A 14,920-nucleotide genomic window follows, 5' to 3' on the forward strand; every position below is an offset into this window, starting at 1 on the left:
TCCCTATTTTTGGTATCTTTTCAGGCTGTGATTTTTCCCATTTAACAAAGAGGTTAAAAACTTTTGCACATTTTGGAAAATGTTGCCCCCATTTGGTGCATTTTTTAAAGTTCAAAGACATGTGAAACCTTTTTCATGCATATGGTAGAAAAGTGAATAAAAATGAACTATGAAAAGAGAAAATAAAAGGGAAATCATAGTACATGAGGCTCTATGTGTCAAATCAATGACAGCATAATTTCATTAAAGGGGTCCTCCGCCCCTAGACATCTTATCCCCTATTCAAAGGATAGGGGATAAGATGTCTGATCATGGGGGTTGTGCTGCTGGGAACCCCCGCAATCTCTCCTACAGCACCCCGTGTCATCTACTGCAGAACTTCGCTATGTGCCTGATGACAGGCGATACAGGGGCTGGAGTATTGTGACGTCATGGTCCCGCCCACTCGTGATGTCACAGCCCCGCCCCCACAATGCAAGTCTATGGGAAGTTTGGTGGAATTTATATATATATATATATATATATATATATATATATATCCATACCTTCATTGCTCCCCTAGCTACTTTTGTTCTCCTGGTGCTGTTCCCATCGCATAGCTCTCTTTGTCTTTGAGATAACCTGGTATTCATGTGAAATATGAATTTTTAGCAGGTGTCCCTCTTACCCTAATTTTTTTTTTCATTTCCCCCTTAGATATGTTTTGCTGTGTATACACAATAAAGATATATGGATTTTCTCACATGATTTTTTCTTCGTAGGATGTATTGCAATACCTCACAGTTATGTAACATGTAATGCATGAAACCATGACATAAATAAGCAGTTTTATCCTGGAGAGTAACTACAAGCAAAAGACAGTTCACAACCATAAACCGTACCTAAAAGTAAAATATAAATATATATATATACATATATATATATATATATATATATATAATCAATAGCAACACAAATACTTATAGCTGATAAAACATTTTATCTGTATTTTACATGAATTTAGCAATTTAGCAGAGAATGATATTCATAATGAGTTCAATGAGGGCGGACACAGTGAAAAGACTAGACTATATCCTGTCAGCGCCCTGCTGTTAGATATATATGCTAATGATATGGATTTTGACTCTGCTGAAATCTTACATTGCATTTTTTTTGTCATCCTAATAATAGTAATTGACAATAGCCTGGGATTTATTAAATAGATCATGTTTTCTGTAATCACGTAGAGCAGAGAGAAGCAAACAATTGTCTATAGGTTAAAAGTGAATAAAAGTATTCAGGAAATTTCACAAAATTTAACATTTTCCTTTCAAGGGTAGAATCAAAATATATGCTCGTTTTTTTTTCAGATCAAAAGTCTTTTGTTCTTGAGTTTTCTTTCTCAGGATTGTGCCAGTTTGGTATTGCAATGATTTATCCTAGGAAAGTGTTCAGCCACAGGTATGTCTCCTTGATCATTTCAGCATTCTTTCATTTTGTGTCTGTGAAGATTGATTCTTGTTCTTAGTTTGCCTCACCAATGTAGCATTTATCTTTGCATCTCTTGTACTGTATGAAGTGTACTTCATTCCGGAAAAAAACAGGCGTTAGATTCTAGGGTATCACATTTTTCAGCGGTGAGTGACAGTTGATGCTGGGCACAGTTTGTGGCATCTAGTTACAAGCATTTGTGTCGCTTTATTCTACTATGTGGAACTTATTCTGCGTAACAAGAAAGACATCTTTGTCCAGTTTTTCATGTTATCGCCCATTGACAACAATAGGTTTAAAAGGAGATTTCAAGGAAAAAAGCTGACAAAATGGAAGCACTGTGGGAAAACACTGGAGATTCAATTTTTAGATACAAAGATATTAAGGATACAAAAGTCAGCTAAAAGTAGCAGTAAAAAAAAATATATTTTATACAGTATATCATTAATCAAACCTTGGCTCGCCCACTCTTGAGTTTCGGTCAGCAATAGAATCTTAGCTAAATGTGTTTAGGTGTGTTATATGGATGGATTACTGCTGTCATGCAGCACAGTTACCTCCACAGGGGCAAAGCTTCCTACCTCTGGTTGTTCTGTCCTTCTGCATTGTGTTTCTCTGCTTGTGGTAGCACACAGCTTCCAGCCTCTTGAAGATCAAGTAGCTTCACTTTCTCGGGGATTCACAGTGGAAAAGTTCATGTTTTTTTTGCAGCAGTTAAGGTGAACAATTTGCAATTCCTTAGACTCCACTCTTTAGTTAAAGGGGTACTCCGCCCCTAGACATCTTATCCCCTATACAAAGGATAGGGGATAAGATGTCAGATCGCCAGGGTCCCGCTGCTGGGGACCCTCGGGAACTCCGCTGCGGCACCCCGCTGTCATTACTGCACAGAGCACGCTCGCTCTGTGCGTAATGACCTGCGATACAGGGGCTGGAGCATTGTGACATCACGGCCCCACCCCCTCGTGACATCACGACCCGCCCCCTTAATGCAAGTCTATGGGAGGGGGCGTGATGGCCACCACGCCCCCTCCCACAGACTTGTATTGAGGGGGCGGGCCGTGACATCATGAGGGCATGGAGCCTTGATGTAACGATGCTCCGACCCCTGTATTGCCCGTCATTACGCACAGAGCGAGTTTATTCTGTGCAGAAATGATAGCGGGGTGCCGCAGCAGAGTTCCCAGGGGTCCCCAACAGCGGGACCCCGGCGATCTGACATCTTATCCACTATCCTTTGGGGGGGGGGGGGGTGGAAATCCCAGCGGTCAGACTCCCCACCCCCCTTGTGATCAGATACTTATCCAATATACTGTGAACAGGGAATAAGCTGCTTTTCGCCAGACTACCCCTTTAAACTCAAAAAGTATGTCAAGAAGGTCTCAAAGGGCAGCTGTCGCTTGAATAGGCTTGGGAAGCTACACACACAGTGCACTAGGGCCTCATAAGCCTATTCTAGGCATACCTCGGAGCAAAGCTGTTTTTTGTAAGCATAGAGCAGCCTTCTTATTCAGCAAGGATGCCTAGAATAGGCTTGTGAAGCCATTGTGTACTGTATGTGCAGCTTCACAGGCCTATACTAAGTTTTTCTTTCTTCATAATAAAAAATTAACAGACTACAAAATAGAAGGTTGTGATAGGACAGTAAGGTCGCTGCCTTCTCAGTGTAAAAAATGCAGGAGCCACCCAAACGGAGAAACTGATTTTTGATATGAGACAAAAAAGAAGAGAATCCAATAACTGTATGCAGAAAGATGTATGTTACATCTTTTCTTTTCATTTTCTACTTTTATTTTACGGCACATATTATTGCTGTTTCTCAAATGCAAATAAATACCCAGCTCCCGTTTTACAATGTTTTGGACATTAAAGTGGCACTTTCCCCACCAGATAAAATAGTGTTATAGCTACGACAGCCATTCTATTTTAAGCGTTGTAACTTGTTTATTTGTATGTGCTCAGAAACAATGAATGCAGAAAACATCATCTAAAGGGAACATATTGAAGGGCGTATGCAGTACTTATTGCAAAACTGTTTCATATTTTATTTTTAGTTAAGCTCTGACTGGTGCAACTGGAAAAAAGTTGGCTGATGCCAAAACTTTGTGACTGTATCTATGAAGGGAATTAACTCAGTTTGAGACCCAAGACAATTTCATTGTGACCTTGAGCAAGCCACTTCATCTCCCTGTGCTCCAGGTACCAAGCAATTATTTTATGAAGTGTTTGGAGCAAGGAATATTTGTGTTAGTAGAATCCAGCCATACTATTCTGTAATATAGAGGAAAAGGAAAGATTCTGATTTATTAATGTGCTGCATGTTACTGAAAAAGACATAAAAAATGAAGTTTGATATATGCCGAAAAAGTACAGCTAGGAGGCTTTGTATTCATTTCCTATGCTATGTATGTAAGTGAGCAAGAGAAAAGAATCAGATGGACATCCTTTATTACAAATGTCTGTGATCTAGTCAGTAGTATCTAAACATACACATCAGTATTACATCCAAAGATTCATTGTTCAATAGTCAGGTTCACTGGGAACATGCAAATATATGCTGCTAAACAACTTAAAGGGGTACTCCGGTGCTCCAGCGTTCTGAAAATTTTGTCCAGAACGCTCAAAGCCGGAGACTGTGATTGTGACATCACGACCATGCCCCCTCGTGATGTCACGTCACACCCCCTCCATTCATGTCTATGGGAGGGGCGTGTCTTATGAATGTCCCCTCTCATAGGCATGAATGGAGGGGGCATGGCGTGACATCCCGAGGGTCACTGGCCGTGACATCATGACCAATTCCGCAGGAACCCAGCATTTGTTTAAAATGAGTGGTGCTGCGGGAGGTTGCGGGGGACCCTAGAAGCAATACTCCCATGATCACACATCTTATCCCCTATCCTTTGGATAGGGGATAGGATGTCTAGCAGTGGAGTACCCCTTTCAGTCCAAAGCATGAACACAACTTAAAGGGGTACTCCGGTGGAAAACTGGTGCCAGAAAGTTCAACAGATTTGTAAATGACTTCTATAAAAAAAAATGTGATCCTTCCAGCACTTATTAGCGGCTGTATACTACAGAGGAAATTCTTTTACTTTTTGGATTTCTTTTCTGCCTGTCCACAGTGCTCTCTACTGACACCTCTGTCCATGTCAGGAACTGTCCAGAGCAGAAGAAAATCCCCATAGCAAACATATGCTGCTCTGGACAATTCCTAAAATGGACAGAGGTGTCAGCAGAGAGCAGACAGACAGACGGAAACAAAGAAAAGAAATCCAAAAAGAAAAGAATTTCCTCTGTAGTATACCGCAGCTAAAAAGTACTGGAAGGATTAAGATTTTCTAATAAAATTAATTTACAAATCTGTTTAACTTTTTAGCAGTTGATTTAAAAAAAATGTTTTCCACCAGAGTAACCCTTACCTGTCATGTTGAAAATGCAGCTCAAACTGCAGATATTATGTTATAAAGCGGGGAGAGCTGGGAAAATTGATTTATGGTTTTGTTGGAAAAGTTCCAGGATAACTTGTCATTTATTTATGTAAATCTCTGCTCATTCAATAGTCAAGTAGGTGGTCCTCCTCAGTGATTGACAGCTCTCTATGTGCATACTTCTACACAGATATCTGTCAATCACTGCGTAGGACTGCCCACATGACTACATAGCACAGAATAAGGAGATATTTACATGAATAAATGACCAGGTATCCTGGAATTTTACCTGCAAAACTATATATCAATTCGCTCAGCTCTTCTTGCTCTATAACAATTTGACTGCATTATTCATATGATAGGTTTTCTTTAAGTGAGAAATTCAAGTACCAAGCTATTGCAGTCAAACTATAACCACACAAACCAAAGAAAAAAGGAAACAATGCTCCTAAGCTGTAATACACCATGAACTTATTCATTCAATTCATAGAATCTCTTTTCTTTCCTCCACTGTCAGGATGCTTTGATCATCCAATGACAAACTAATCCCATGTTATTTCCTGTTTCTGCCCTAATTTACATCACACTGAACAAAAAGACCAGATGATGTTAAGGTTAAAAGGACTCATTTCTTTCCCATTCCTACTGCCATAGCGCAACAAAACAATTCATTTATGTAAATGAAGAAGCTGGAAAGTGTGACAGGAGGAAAAATCCACATTGTTTTTATTATCGTCCAGACTGCCTTATTGCTACTCAAATCTATATGGTACAGGAAAGATAACAGTTTAATAAAAAGTCCTTAAAAAAATGCGCTTGCATTGTATGAAAGTAGAAGAAAAAACTTTTGTTTGCTTGTTTTCTGAAACAGGTTCATTTTTACTGATGGTTTGTGTTTTGTTTGACATTTAAATGTCCATACACAGCCTATGAAGTGATGCTTCTTGAACCTTTAACCTTCTTGTAAACCTTTTAACCAACCAAGGGTTACACATTAGCATTAATAGATAACACAAAGCTAATGTATCCCTTTTAAGGCCAGGTTTTCCTTAAAAATACTTATAGCTAAAATATTACGTTTAAAAAAAAAAAAAAAAAAAAAAAAAAAGATCCTTCGTAATTTCATACAGTTCTTTTACAAATGTCAAACATCACTTGAAAAGGATAAGACTTACAAAATGCTACCTATAAACATTTTAAGAGTTTAGATGTGTATTAATCAGCCAGAAAGAGGTAAAGGGGTTTAACTCTTCCTCTCCAAATATTGCAATATGGTCTACAATACAGGGGAAACAAGCAAAAAGCATGCCCACAATTCCTGAAAACTCACTAATAGTTTACAGTACTTAGTATTTAGTTGTTTAGGTCAAAGTTACTTGTTGACCTTGTGCCATAGTTTCATATAACATGTTACATATATTATAGGGTTGAAAAACAACCATCACAACATCGCGTTCTGTAGTCTCACTGCTCTTACAGTAAATAACCCTGTCTGTGGTGATGATGAAACTTTCTTTCTTCTAGACTCCTACACTCTCTTTCTTTGTTTTCCTTGTTTTCTTTTTTGAAGTTTTTATCTTCTGCAGTACTGCTGCATGTGAGGGTTCTCTCGGGTAAATATTGACTACTATAGATAGCATTATAAGGAATCAATCTGAAGGTTTTATGAGAGTATTTTTAAAGATAACATTATTTATTGTTGAAAACTTCATAAACCTTCATATTTCTTTGGCATCTGACTCTGACCCTGCTAAGAGGGATTTTTAGGATTTCATTCAAAAATGTTCAAGATAGAGAGTCCTAATTCCCCAGAACACACAGAGTAATAGAGTAATTGATAGCTATCAATGGATACAAATAAAACTGGAAAGCTTTCAATCACTCGGTGTGGGCAGCGTAGCAGGAATTACACACTTTCTCCATGCAGCATTGAAACAACTGTATGAAGATAGAGAATCAAATTAGAGAAAACGATATATATATCCCCAAGTTCAGCATCTCCCCTTTCATCTTATACTGCCCTCAGATAGGAGATCTGACAGATCTTCTTTGATGCAATACAGTGTCAATGATGTATGTTCTTGGCATAGTTCTGCCTTTTTTCTGCAAGAAGTTAAACATTTCCCCAGATATTGATTGAACATTAAAATAGCTTTTTTTTTTTATTTATTTATTTATTTATTTAAAGGAAACCTGTTGTCACTTTCATCCTGTCTGTACAAGTCATTGGGGCAATCCTCAGTGGGATCTTCCTACTCCAACAGCCTTGGTTGATAGATCTCTTAATGTCTAGGTGTAGGGAGAGATCTATCAATCAAAGCTGGGGGGGGGGGCTGTTGAGGACCACCCCAATGACTTGTGGTTCAGAAAGCATGAAAGTTAGTTAGAAAGTTCTATTCTAAAGTCAGTCAAACAAAATATGGGGCGAACGATCCACCATTCATAATATTTAAACCAGTGTGTGAGAATTTACAGGAACACATCATTACTGTATGCCCTTCACTAGCATTTCTGTGAATATCGCTTTCTTTCTTCCCCACCAACTGCTAGGAAAATTCACAATTGGCATATATTTATTTTAGCAATATAGCACAAATAATGGAAGCAAATCCGTTCAAATGTACAGCAACTTTCAGGACAGGGGTGCATGCATCCTTCTATCTGTTACTGGTGAATGGACTGTAAAACAGGAACACCAGGAGCACATATTGTGGAGCAGAAACACCAGAAGCACAGACACGACACCCTGGAACAGGAGTATCAGCAGCAGGATTAGCAGCAGGACTAGCAGGTGTAGACAAGGGATTATAGGAAACCAGGAATGATGGATGGCACAAGGCTGGATGACATGAATGCAGGACCTGCAGGTGTATATAGCAGAATCTTACCAGATATAAGGATCAGCTGTATCATAAAAGCATTTCATGGAGCTGCTACTGGGTCCTTGGTAAGAGATTACACAGTTTTGTTTGGCATCAACCCCTTTTGCTACTGGGAAGTAAAAACCTATGAAGAACCCCCACCCCAGAGGAACTGAAATATTAGGTAACAAGAGGATCAGAACTAGCCAGAAAGTCCCAGAAAGTGTGTTAGGGGGAAACAAACATTTTCATCTTTGCTGTTAAACCTTCTTTTTTTTCTACAGATGCTGCCTTATAGCTTCCACCATCTTACTCTACTGATAACTGCTCCAAAGTGATGACGAACACTAATAACTGATACGATGCTGATCTGTTCACAACCATAAGCATTGTGTGCCTATATCCACTACGCCATTAATAGGCTAAACTATGTGGATTTTTTTTTCCTTAGACTTGCACTAAAACCCTTCCAGCTATTCTTTATCTGGATGCTGGTTTACTACAGAGATAAAAGCTTGTATTTATATATACTTCCCGGCTTTTAATAAATACGCTTTAAAAAACGATAGCCTAGGCAAGTCATTTCCAAACGCTTCTACATATGAAGCAGGAGTGGATAACTTATTTAGACCATAAAAGAGACTACTTTTTTATATTTTCCTCTCCTCTAAAGTTTCCAGATAGCTTTTCGCTGTAGATATATACAGTTGCCTGGCACTTGAGCTATTATTTAGATAAATCAGGGCACAAGAACCAGACAGAAATATAACACAAAGCAGATTCAGCAATATAAAAATGGTTTGAAATACTCCGGCTCTGTGCTAGGGTGGAATGTGTTACTTATCTTGAAACATATCATTTAAGCAGTAAGTACTTCCAGTATATGTCCACAGTAACTCATCGCTCATTATCCTTGACTACAAACATGTTTTTTTTTTACTCGGCAAAGACATCTTGGATTTAACTGTATTACGCTGAATATTTAGATTTATTTGTACATGTTACACCATCTGTGGCCTTATCCCATTCAGTTAATTGCAAGTTTGAAGCAGTCATGATTTTTGCAATCATTCCTAACTTGGATCATGAAAACTGTAAGTGGGACATCTTGAAATTTATATGAGATGTGATTATAATGTCTTTTTGTTCCATTGCTAACATTGCTATAAATAAAAGTGAACTTCATATTCATGAACCCCATCAATCCATGAATTTGCATCTTTTTAAAGACAGTTGCTTTGGGAGAAAAAAAAAATATGACTTTAGCATGTTCGTGAACAGAAACATTTTCTTCCGAGTCTAACTGATTTCGAGAAAAAATAAAGTGTTTGATGTTTAGTGAAAATGTTGTTAAAGATGACACGTCTTTTCTGAGGTTTTACAAATGGGATTTTTAGGAGAAAAAAAATTAAAAAAGTAAAGCAGGAAAATGTTTAACTGCTTTCAACAGAAAGGTGCCCTGTCACAAAACAACTTGTGTAATATTAAAAAAAAGCACATCAGTACCCGGGAAGGTTATCAGAACTAGCGTTATTTAGTTTGGGAAAAAAAAGGCTTCGGGGCGACCTAATAACTATGTATAAATATATCAGGGACAGTACAGAGATCTCTCACATGATCTATTTATACCCAGGACTGTATCTATAACAAGGGGGCATCCTCTACGTTTAGAGGAAAGAAGGTTTCCACACCAGCACAGACAGGGGTTCTTTACTGTAAGAGCAGTGAGATTATTGAACTCTCTCCCAAAGAAAGTGGTCGTGGTGAACTCAATAAAAGAGTTCAAAAGGGGCCTGGATGCATTTCTAGAGAGTAATAACATTACAGGTTACTAGATTTATAGGAACAGAACGCTGATCCAAAGATTTATTCTGATTGACATATTTGGAGTCATGAAGGAATTTTTCCTCCTGGTATGGGGCAATTGGTTTCAACCTCATGGGGGTTTCTTGCCTTCCTCTGGATCAACACAGTAGGGACACAACAGAGATATAGGATGAACTTTATGGACTATGCTCTTTTTTCAACCTTATGAACCATGTAACAATTTAAAATTAAAATGTGGTCATAATTATAGAAGTATTTACCTAAGTAAGTAGATTATGCATGTTCCATATGGGCAGAATTTTGTACTTTGACTGCTTCTGTATGTTACTATAGGTGTTACATTAGAAAATGTAATCTGATCATATAGCCCTAGGGTAGAGGAAAACATAATGCAATGTAAATGCTGAAAAATCTGAACCATTTGAGCACCAACAGAGTATCTGCGCCTAATTTTGCTGATTTTTTTTGTGCATTTCACACTGCAGATTTTAAGACAAATTATACAAATTAAAAATACAGTAATGTTTTGAAGAAAACAAGAAAAAAAAACAATGGGGTATATTTACTAAGAATGGAGTGCAGTTTTCTGTGTGGGTTTTTTTTCCCCAAAAGGTGTTTTTTCAAAGTGTTTACTGATTTTTCCATACAGTTTACTTTTCCCTACGTTTTGCTTTTTTTTTTAACTACAGTTCTGATCTCTTGGGTTTTCCAGAGGGGTTTTTTGGGTTCAGATTTCGGCACACATGATGTAACAAAATTTTGCCCCAAAACCCGACAAAAAAACAATGGAAACACATTACTAAATGACCCCTTATATATTTAAAAATCTGCGTATGTGCATTTTTCTGCCGTTCCTCCATGTTTTAACATTTTATTATGGAATGTTTGTGTAAAATTTAGCACCAGGTTAAAATGCCTAAGCTTTATTTAACCCATTCACATCAACTGGATCTCTGAAACTGACATGTTCTTAACCAGCATGGCCCTTAGTTGTAGTCTATGTAGACCATAATATTACTGCTCATGCCCTCTATTGATGCTGCGGGCAGAACTCCTAGGACTCGCCTTCAGTATAGCATACAAAGGGTTGCTGGAAGTATTTCCCAACTGTTCTGTACAAGTATGGTGCATGTGATGGGCTCTTTCTTTTGGAAAATCCTATTTCTTAGAAGGGTCCTTGTGAGCAAGTTGATCACAAAGTGTCCCCCTACTGGGAGATCCCTTGCAAGAAGCTAAAAATTGTAAGGGAAAGTGTTCAATTTCCCTGCAAAATCACTACACAATGAAATCTATCCAAACACCACTCATTCAAATCAACTACTATACAGCGTAGGCTCCCCAAACCTGTTCTCAGGTTCTTTATGAACAAAATAGCAGTATGCTTACAGTTTGGCATTGTATGTATGAAAATGTTTTTTTCTAAACCAAATAGCACTTTCAATGTTTTTCATATTGATTGTTCTCATGGGGACCTCATCTGCAGAAGGTAGACATTACTTACTGCTTTAGGGGTTAATTTATTTACTTTTTAATCAGGAGTTATAGATGTAGGGATTATATTATGTAAACACAATAACCTCCCATTTATGGGTAAAGAGAGTTTAATGGGAACCAATCAGCATATTTCAGCATATATGACGATTGGCAATGCATTATATATGCTAAAATCATTATCCTAACCATCCTTTGGGGACATTTTTGCCCCCAGGGATGGTGAAGATATTAATTTATAAAGTCCCCCTCAGCCAGGCCCGCAAGTATTCCCCTGGGCAGGGATAGAGAAGAAGAACAGGGTCCAGCTCCCAAGGAAAACGGATAAAATCCAAAATTTTAATTCAAGCCATTAAAATATGCGTGAACAAAAAAAGGGGGGGAATAAAATCATAGCAGAAACACTGACGCGTTTCGGACTATATAGTCCTTAATCATGGCAGGGCAGGGACTTACACTTACTAGCTCCGTTTGCTGCGGCCGTGGCCTTGCCCCGACGGCTTGAATGACAGCTTGGGTCACCGCTCTGCTCCCTAAACTCCCCTTTATAACTTAATATCTTCACCCTCCCTGGGGGCAAAAACGTCCCCCGGGGATGGTGAGGATAATGATTTTAGCATATATATATATAAGGCATTGCAAAGCGTTATATATTTTAAAATATGCTGATTGGTTCCCTCTAAAAGCTCATTCCCAATAATCGGCCCATGTAAAACGGCTAAAATGAGCAAACCCTGATGAGCTGGTTGAATCTTGTGTGTGACCAATCAAATGTTTGCTATCAGCCCCATATCACCCTGTGTAAACAAGGGATGTGTGGCCAACAATGATGAATTTCATAGGCCTATTGAGTGAATAAGCAAACTAGCACTGATCATTGAGATTGGCACTCATTTTGTCTGCCTCCTATCAGCCCATGTAAAAAATCCCTAATAGATATGGCATGATATAGATATACATTAACACCTTTACAAGTCATGGTTATGCCAACAGTTTGTTTCAGAACAATATCTTGAATAAGGTCGCATTTGAACAAGAGTCAACATAACAGATAATGCTGCAATCTTTGTCAAATATAAGAAATGTTATCATATCCTATGTTAATTAACATTGGAGTAAATTCAGACAATCTTTTTGTACTCAGATAAGCAGAGGCACAAATCCTTTCAGGGAGGATGTTTTAGCATATCTCTAAAAGCACTGAATTAAAAACAAAGGTCAAATGACATATATGTATCTGCATATGCCACACAGTAATTTGCACATAAATATCAAAGGTATATAATATAGATATATAGAATAGAACAAATGTCACCAAAATGTTAATATTAATGTAAAGTTTCCACTGATTACCACAGATTGGAATTAACCCTAACTTAGCAAATGTATATTGTGACATTGTAGCAAGGGAAGGGTGTATTTCCCTAACTAACCCTGGAGAAACCCCCACCTGTGGCCTAATTAATGAGGCAGCAGAAAGGGGAAGTGTGCTTAAAAGGAAATCAGACAGAATAGTTGGTGTTCTCCCCAGAAGACAGCAAGGTGGCTGTAGAGGGGGGGGGAGGAAGGGGTCCTCGTGAAGAACACACAGCCCAAGCTGTGAGTGGCCCCAACAGTGAAGTGGACAAGACAAGGAGTCTTAGCACACACAGCAAGAGGTTGCAAATGCTGTGTGTGAACAATGAATAGAAGGTTGCAGGAGGCATAAGTTTAACTGGCCAGGATAAGCCCACCAGTTGATTGTTTAGTTAGGGACTAGACAGTCTAGGGTTTTGTTTGTTCCTGTCTTATGTTTTTATTTATCCTGCAATCTGTTTAATAAAGCTGGCGAGGGGCCGGACTTGCATAAGGTACTGTTACTTGCTTGCTAATTGAAGTGGAAACGTGTCCTGTGGCTGTGTCAAGGACGATCCCAGGCTATGCCCAGGGAGAAATCCTCACAATTGGTGGAGGATGTGGGCAGCACGTTGCTAAGAGCAACCATTGGTCGAGTTGCAGTGAAGTTGTTGCAAGGAGCAACCCACCCTGCATGTTGCAAGTCTGACAAGCCCAGCTGTGGAGTACAAGTGCAGGACTGAGCCTGTGGTGAAAGTGTTGCTAGGGGCAATGGATCGCATCAAGCGAGTGAGTGCTCTCTCTTAGCTAAGGAGACAGGTGGACGGGCCACCTGCATAGCACAACAGCAGTAAACCATGTTGTTTGTTTTGCAAAGATGGCTTGATGTCGAAATGCCATTGCTAGGAGCAACCGATGTGTACAGCAACAGGTTATTGCCAAGAAGGATGCTCTGCAGAGAACCTTGATGAAATTGGGTGCAGTTCAGCAAGAGGACATCTTCTCACCTGATTATCCTCTGGTCAGGAGACCAGAAAAGATGGATGTCAGGATCCGTGAGTTGATGGTGGGTGGTATCCCGGTGTACGTGGAACTGGACTGTCGCCAGGCTGTATCCAGAGTCATGCCGGACAAAATACCGTTCGTGACAATTCGACCAGAATCTGGTAAGACTGTTCTAATTGACTTTGAAACATGTTATGGGACAGTAAGCCATAAGCTGGAGGTGTGTGCCGACCTTGAGATAGAGATTATACTGGGAAGAGACTTCCCATATTTTTGGCAGTTGTGGAATGGGGAGAGTGTGGCAGAGAAACCGCACACAAAGGTTCCTGAGGTAATAATGGGTGTTGTATCACTACTTGACTGTGTGAACTGTCCTGTAAATTTTGGACATGTGCAATGTGATACAGTTTTTTGTCAAAATTTCATGCCCATATGTTCTGAAATAATGTGTACTGCTGCAACTCTGACAGGACAAAAGAAAACCTGTGTGAGCTGATAGTAGGTGGTATAAAGATGATTGCTTTGCTAGAGCCTAGGGGTATAATAAGTCTGGTGAAGCCAGACCCTGTCATAGTGTCTATACAGGCAGTTATTTGGGGTTGTAAAACTGTTAATGTCTTTATTTCTACCTCCTATGGCACTGTGAGACACAATGTTGCAACAGAGCCCTTCTTGGAGTATGATGTAGTACTGGGGACGGATTTTCAATTTTTTCAGAAGTTATGGGAAGACTGTCAGGTGACTAGAGCAGGAACACCTCATAGGCCCACAACACCTGATAGGGAATGTCAGCAGTAACTAGATATATGTCAGGTAGGGGTCTGCCAGACTGCTGGGATAGCTGATGAACAGACTGCGAGTCAAGTCCAATAGGATCCAGGGACTCAAGTGACAAGTGTGCCTCTGACTGAAACAGAATCTTCAGGTACAGGAACAGGGGTTCCATCCGCCAGCTGAAGATGAGCCCAAGGTGGGGTTAGAATTGCGCGGTCAAGTGGAAGAGGTGACCAGAAAAGAAGCTAATAGAGATGTCTGTGGATAATGCAGAAGAGAGTACATGTGGAGCTGGGTGCTGCGCTTACTGTCATAGACAGAGTCCTGAGTGAAGGAGATGTGATGTCTGGACCAGAGATGGATCGTGACCAGGGAGGTCAAACCACTGGACCAGATGTTATTGTTGCAGACCCAGGAACTCTTGATGTTTCTGCGAGTGAGCGGAGAGACGGTGGTGAAGTGAAAGAGAAGTCTGCCGGAGAACAGAGAAACAGTCCAGAGAGACTGTCCAGGGACTACCCTGAGGCCCAAGGGGCCAATATCCTTGCAAAGGAGACGACAACCCCTAAAGGAGGAGAAGAGTTTGAACAAGTTGGCTTGAAAGAGCAGGAAGCAAAGCTTCAGCTGAAGAAAGATGAGTTTGCAGGTCTGCAGGATGAACTGTTCCGCTACCAGGATCTTGTGACTAGCAAGGAGAGAGAATTGGAGATTCTGGCCAAGCAAGTC

General features: G+C 39.6%; 1 protein-coding gene across 8 annotated transcripts in view; it reads left to right on the top strand.

The window, feature by feature from the left end:
• The window catches only part of TENM2 (teneurin transmembrane protein 2), a 2,592,228-nt gene that overhangs the window by 1,040,106 nt on the left and 1,537,202 nt on the right, over positions 1–14,920 (top strand). The gene's annotated exons all lie outside the window — the stretch shown is intronic.

Source organism: Hyla sarda, chromosome 4, assembly GCF_029499605.1.
Source record: "Hyla sarda isolate aHylSar1 chromosome 4, aHylSar1.hap1, whole genome shotgun sequence".
NCBI classification, from domain to species: domain Eukaryota; kingdom Metazoa; phylum Chordata; class Amphibia; order Anura; family Hylidae; genus Hyla; species Hyla sarda.